This window comes from Mirounga leonina, unplaced genomic scaffold (assembly GCF_011800145.1).
Source record: "Mirounga leonina isolate KUSES-001 unplaced genomic scaffold, KU_Mleo_1.0 Mir_169, whole genome shotgun sequence".
Classification (NCBI taxonomy): Eukaryota; Metazoa; Chordata; class Mammalia; order Carnivora; family Phocidae; genus Mirounga; species Mirounga leonina.
This window is the reverse complement of record NW_023270431.1, coordinates 10,251,681-10,258,506: the sequence shown is the minus strand read 5'-3', so window position 1 is coordinate 10,258,506 and position 6,826 is coordinate 10,251,681. Positions and strand designations below refer to the sequence as shown.

Sequence of the window (6,826 nt, the reverse complement as noted above, 5' to 3'; positions counted from 1 at the left end):
TTAAGATTTTATTTATTTATTTGCTAGAGAGAGAACGCGTGGGCGAGAGAGAGCGAGAGTACAAGCAGGGGGGAGCTGAAGACAGAGGGAGAAGCAGGCTCCCTGCTGAGCAAGGACCCGCGATGCCGGACTCAATCCCAGGACCCTGGGGTCATGACCTGAGCGGAAGGCAGCTGCTTAACCGACTGAGCCACCCAGGAGTCCCAAGATAATGTAATTTTATTTTTATTTATTTTTTTGTTCTTTTTTTTTTAAGATTTTATTTATTTTTTGACAGAGAGAGACACAGTGAGAGAGGGAACACAAGCAGGGGGAGTGGGAGAGGGAGAAGCAGGCTTCCCGTGGAGCAGGGAGCCCCATGCAAGACTTGATCCCAGGACGCTGGGATCATGACCTGAGCCGAAGGCAGCCACTTAACGACTGAGCCACCCAGGCATCCCAAGATAATGTAATTTTAAAATACTAGGGTTACATATGGAATTGTCTGTTGGATTAATCATTTACCACCACACAATAGTTCAGATTTGTATATATGTCTCAGATATGCATATCCTATGAGATATCACCGCTTATTAAATTTGAAAGCTGCATAAAAACCTAAGGGAAAAATAACTGTAAAGAAAAAAACAAATTTGTAGAGACTTGGAACCTTCAGGATATGACAAATCTATCTATAGAGAATTTGTAAACAATATGTAAGGACATTTCCCAAAAATAGATAGATTATAGAAATATATTGAATACAAAGTAAGGATTATATTGAGTTTCCAGGAATAAAATTCTGGGTTTCCTAAAATCTAAAAAACAAACAAAAAATTATAAAATAAAGATTCTAGGGTTTTAAAATACATTTTCAGAGATCTCAGTAATTTTAAATTAATACAAGGATAGAATCACCAATAACATCCTCACCACTATAAAATTAAAGAATTAAAATTAGATTAAAATTAATTACTAAAATTAAAGATTAAAATTAATTATTTCCAAGTTTAAAAATCTATATTATCTAATAAGTTCTACTTCAGTTTTGAATATGACTATGTTAGACACTATTAAATGGTTATCAAAAGTCATGTTTCAATTTTCTCAACTCACCTCCATTATGAGGCTGGAAAAGCTAAGTATGCATGTTGTTAATCACCATTTTCAGGTAGCAGTTGCTATATAACACAGTAAGGAGTTATGTGACATAAGTGGAAGTTTGCTGAGGAGATTCTGGGGAAAGGGTCTTCTTGATAAAGGAAGTTTCTTTTTGTCTTAAATGATGGTTCCAAAGCTTGAAGTCTCAGGACCATTTTGTGACCATGAGAGACAGGTAAGGAAATCATCTCAAATTTTGAGCTACTGAACTAACATCAGTAGCTACCTACCTTTACTTCTTTTGTTATATTAAGAGAGTAATAAACCTCTAGTTTTTTTTTAAAACCAGTGTGAGTCTGGCTTTCGGTTATCTACTGCTGAAAAAAAAATTATGATTGCTGAATCCATTTATAACTGTGATAAATAAGTATTACTAATTGTAAATACATTACATTTATAATGAACATAAATTGAAAACCCATCCTACTTGAATTGTCAACTTGAAATAATAAAATGTTATGAAAGTTCTCCAAGGAACCCAAGGGATCCCCAGATACCACAAAACAGGTGTTGTGGGTACGTGGAAAGAACAAGAAGAATAATAGGTTATTCTGATTTCAGCTTGAATACTTCTATTTTTATTTATCAGGTTTTCATGTTAGTCTTCTTTTGAAAAAAGAGTTCTATAGCTAAAATATTTCTGAAAGCCACTAGTGAAAAGAAAATGTTAGACTCTGTTGAAAATCCTGAGTTCCCACCCCACTCTGACTTTATAACTTCTTAGTAATATCACTTTTGATAAGATAATTGTTAAATCTTTAAATATTCAGACATATCTCACATATTTTTACACGAAAACTTTCTTCTAAAACTTTGCTGAATCTCAGAAATATTTGTGGCAATGACTGACAAAATTTTAAGCACTACTTCATTATATTATTTTTGAAGATGTTTCTGTATGTGTACAGGATTTAAAATGTGACTGGTGAGTTGCCTAATATTTCTCTTTTTTTTTAAGATTTTATTTATTTATTTGACAGAGAGAGACACAGTGAGAGAAGGAACACAAGCGTGGGAAGTGGGAGAGGGAGAAGCAGGTTTCCCGCCAAGCAGGGAGCCTGATGCGGGGCTCTATCCCAGGACCCTGGGATCATGACCTGAGCCCAAGGCAGACGCTTAATGACTGAGCCACCCAGGTGCCCCTAATATTTCTAATATGTGATTACTCATTGAAGTAGGATTGCAGACAAACAGAAATGTCAACAAATGGATATTTTTGCACAAAAACATCTACCTCACATATAAACTGAAAACTGCATACAGTGGATGATTCTTTATCTCAACGGGAGGATCATATAGTGAGACAATTTGACAAAGTAATATTTTCTGTATATCTTTGTTTTAATAAAAATTTAATGTTTGGGCGCCTGGGTGGCTCAGTCATTGGGCGTCTGCCTTCGGCTTGGGTCATGATCCCGGGGTCCTGGGATCGAGTCCCATATCGGGCTCCCTCCTCGAGGGGAGGCCTGCTTCTCCCTCTCCCACTCCCACTGCTTGTGTTCCTGCTCTTGCTATCTCTGTCTCTGTCAAATAAATAAATAAAATCTTAAAAAATAAATAAAATAAAATAAAAAATTTAATGTTTAAGGATACTAGTATCCTTAAACTCTTAAATATCAAAATTAGAAAGGTCAGAAATAGTGAGTATATATGAAAATAACGAAAAATTTTCTATTTGAACACTAAAAATATCCAATTGCCCCTCATACACTTTACATGAACCTTATAGGGGTGTGAAATTCAAAACAATTTGTTTCATGTAATCAGGTTTAAAATCCTTCTTTAAATTACTTCATGTAAATTTTAAGCTAAAATTAAGTTGAAAAGTGTAGGAATATATAAAATTACCATAGAAACTCAAAATTTTTTAAAGGAAATCTTTAGCAAGAAAAATTTTTATTTCCCTAGAAAAACAGAAAATATTTCCCCAAGAAAAAATAATACTTATGCTATTACCACTAATTCTCATAGTAGGAAAGAGATGAAAGTGGGTGAGTGCCTGATCCTTCCAAAATAATTTACCTTGGAATTATGACTGGAGGAATAGTTTTAGCTTCAAGATGACTTATAATTTAGAGCTCACTAAAAATGGGAAAGTACCAAACTTGACATTTAAATGGCAAAGAATTGCATTAGATGCAACCTACCCAAAAACTCTCCATGAATTCTTAGTTTCTTTGTGTCTGTGCCAATTCCTCATAATGGCTCCTCCCACTCCCCCTCCTTTTCCTCCTCTTCTTCTTCCTCCTCCTTCTTTTTTCTTAGCAGTGTATGACATCTAAAGTCTTTAAGCAATCAAGTTTCCCATAGCTACAGTTTATCTGTCACTCCTTATGGGCCCTTCCAGTCAGCAATCACACTAGTCTGCCTTGGCATTGCTATATTGAGTAATTGTGTAACAGGCAGGATCTTGAAGAAGATCCTGAAATTTCCTTAGCGGACTATTGGAAGTGTACTTCGTGCAATGAAAGGAATCCTCCTCTTCTACCTCATGGCAACAGATGTTGGGCCCTTCATGGGAATTGGCTTCCTGAAGATAAAAGGAAGATAAAGGGAAAGATAAAAGGAAAATGCCTGAGAAAGACACACTAGAAAGTTAAACACAAGTAAAAGAGGGCTTTGATGTCCCTGATTGTAAAAAAAAAAAAAAAACAGTGAATGATTCCAGAGAATCATGTGCTGAGGAAAATGATGATGAAATCACACAAGCTTCCCAATCCCAAAAAAGTGAGGACTATTCTCAGTCATCAACTTCTAACAGCATCATTTATAGCAGCCAAGAAGACATCAAAGAGTTTGAGAGGGAAGAAACACAAGACAAAGAAAAAATCGTGAAATCTAGTTTTCCCCTTAGTGCTGTTGAACCTTGTGTGATTTGCCAAGGTCAACCTAAATATGGTTGTATTGCTCATGGCAAAACATGACATGTTATGGCCTGCTTTACGTGTGAAAAGAAGCTAAAGAAAAGGAATAAGCCCTGCCCAGTATGTAGACAACCAATTCAAATGATTGTGTTCTTATTTCCATTAGTGGACATGCCTATAAAAGTAGAATTCTATATTTCTGACTATATAACCCTAAAAATTTAGACAACATGAAATTATTTTTTCTATACTTATCAAAGCAAGAAAGTACCCCAGTACATGTAGATTTCTACTCTGTAGTGTTAATTTACCTGCTTTGGGAGGGGGAATAGTAAATATTTCCCTTTAGAAAACTTCACTTTTGTTTATATTTATATTTGGATTTTAATGTAATTTAAATTAAATTGTAATTTAAATTGGATAAGCTTATATTTAAGCTTATCCTTAACCCACACTCCTCATATTTTAAATGATTTTGACTTCCTTTAAATTCAGAGAAGTATCTGATCTTGAAAAAATTAAGTAGGACATTTAAAAGTAAGTTATGTACATTCAGGATATGGTATGCAGTGATTATGCTACTTACAAAACATTCAAATCTGCAAATAGTTTCATTCACCATGCCTATGCATTAAATTGTCTAAATTTTTAGTTTTAATATACATATATTATTTATTGATTTACAAATAAAAATATTAAATGTTTGATTTAAAAAAATCTGTAATTACATTTGGAATAATTACTTCTAAAAGTGACCCGATTCATGATCCTGGGGTCCTGGGATCAAGTCCTGTATCAGGCTCCTTGCTCACCAGGTAGTTTGTTTCTCCCTTTCCCTCTGCTGCTGCTTCTCTCTCTCTGTCAAATAAATAAACAAAATCTTCAATAAATAAATAAATAAATAAATAAATAAATAAATAAATAAATAAATAAATAAAAGTGACCTGATAATTGAATGAACAGTCTCCACAACAGAAAAGAAAAGGGCAGCATCAAGAGGGGAGAAAGGAAGAGACATGGACTTGTCAAGAAAAAAAAACACAAAAACAAAACACCACACTCATGGTGAGTCCCAATCTGGAGAGGTATAAAAGGTATGGAACCTTTTACTGAGGAGTGAGAGATTCCAACTTCACATCAGAGATGCCAACTCTTAGATCCTTCACAGGAGAGACCAGTCCCCAAATCATCAGGCTTTAAAAATCAACAGAGGGGCACTTGGGTGGCTCAGTCAGTTGAGCATCCTACTTTAGATTTCAGCTCAGGTCATGATCTCAAGATCATGGGATCAAGCCCCATGTCAGGCTTCGCACTCAGCAGGGAGTCTGCTTGAGATTCTCTTTCTCCATCCCTCTCTGCCTCTCCTCCTTGGTTTTCTCTCTCTCTCTCTCTTAAATAAATAAATAAATAAATAAATAAATAAGTAAGTAAGTAAGTAAGTAAAAATTAACATGGTTTATGTTCAGGAAAGCAAAAAAATGTAGAGCATGGAAAACTTACTCTTAAAGGGCTGCTGTGCAGATTACTCAATTTAGAAGCCAGCACAATAAATAAAAGATCAATTTGAAAAGGGCATAGACCATATGTAGAAAAGACCCATTTACTAACTTTAAAGCATCTACCAGGGAGGTGGAAGCAACAGGGACCCTCCCCAGGGACTTCTCAGTCTGGTGGGAGCCATTTTTGAGGTCTCAATCTACCTTATGCTAATGGGCACTATTTTGGAATTCTCCCTTCAATTTGCTAGTACCAGTGGGTATGCCCTGCTGAGAACTCAAACCTTCAATATGCCATAATGGTCATGGATCCAACCCACAGATGAACTGGGGGCAATCATCATATGAGATGATCTCACAGCTAACATTATACTCAGTGGGGAAAATCTGAACTTTTTTTCTCTAAGAACAGTAACAAGACAAAGATGCCCACTCTCCCCACTTTTATTCAGCATAGTATTGAAAGTCCTAGGTACAACAATTAAGCAAGGGTAAAAAATCCAATGGTATCCAAATCAGAAAGGAAGAAGTAAAACTGTTACTATTTGCAAATGATATATTATATTTAAAAAATTCTAAAGAATCCACCAAAAAACTGCTACAACTAAGAAATTGAGAAATTCTACAACAGAGAAATTAAGAAAACAATCCATTTACAATTGCATCAAAAAGAATAAAATACTTAGGAATAAATTTAAGCAAGGAAGTGAAAGACTTGTATAATAAAAACTGTAAGACACTGATGAAAGAAATTGAATAAGACACAAATAAATGGAAAGATATTTCATGCTCATGGATTGGAAGAATCAATATTGTTAAAATGTCCCTATACCCAAAGCACTCTACAGAATAAATGTCATACTTAACAAAATTCCCAATGGCATACTTCATAGAACTAGAACAAATAATTCTAAAATTTGTATGGAACCACAAAAGACTCCAAATATATCAAAGTAATCTTGAAAAAGAAGAACAAAGCTGGAGGCATCACACTCCCTGAATTCACACTATACTACAAAGCTATATTAACCAAAACAGTATGGTATTTGTACCAAAACAGACACACAGCTCAACGGAACAGAATTTAGAGTCCAGGGCGCCTGGGTGGCTCAGTTGGTTAAGCGACTGCCTTCGGCTCAGGTCATGATCCTGGAGTCCCTGGATCGAGTCCCACATCGGGCTTCCTGCTCGGCAGGGAGTCTGCTTCGTCTTCAGACCCTATCCCCTCTCAGGTGTTCTCTCTCTCTCATTCTCTCTCTCTCAAATAAATAAATAAAATCTTTAAAAAAAAAAAAAAGAATTTAGAGTTCAGAGTTAAACCCCTAC

General features: G+C 35.3%; 1 pseudogene; it reads left to right on the top strand.

Moving 5' to 3' along the window:
* Nucleotides 1-1,304: 1,304 nt before the first annotated feature.
* On the top strand, nucleotides 1,305-4,229 carry LOC118017294 (annotated as a pseudogene).
* The last annotated feature ends 2,597 nt before the right edge of the window (nucleotides 4,230-6,826 follow it).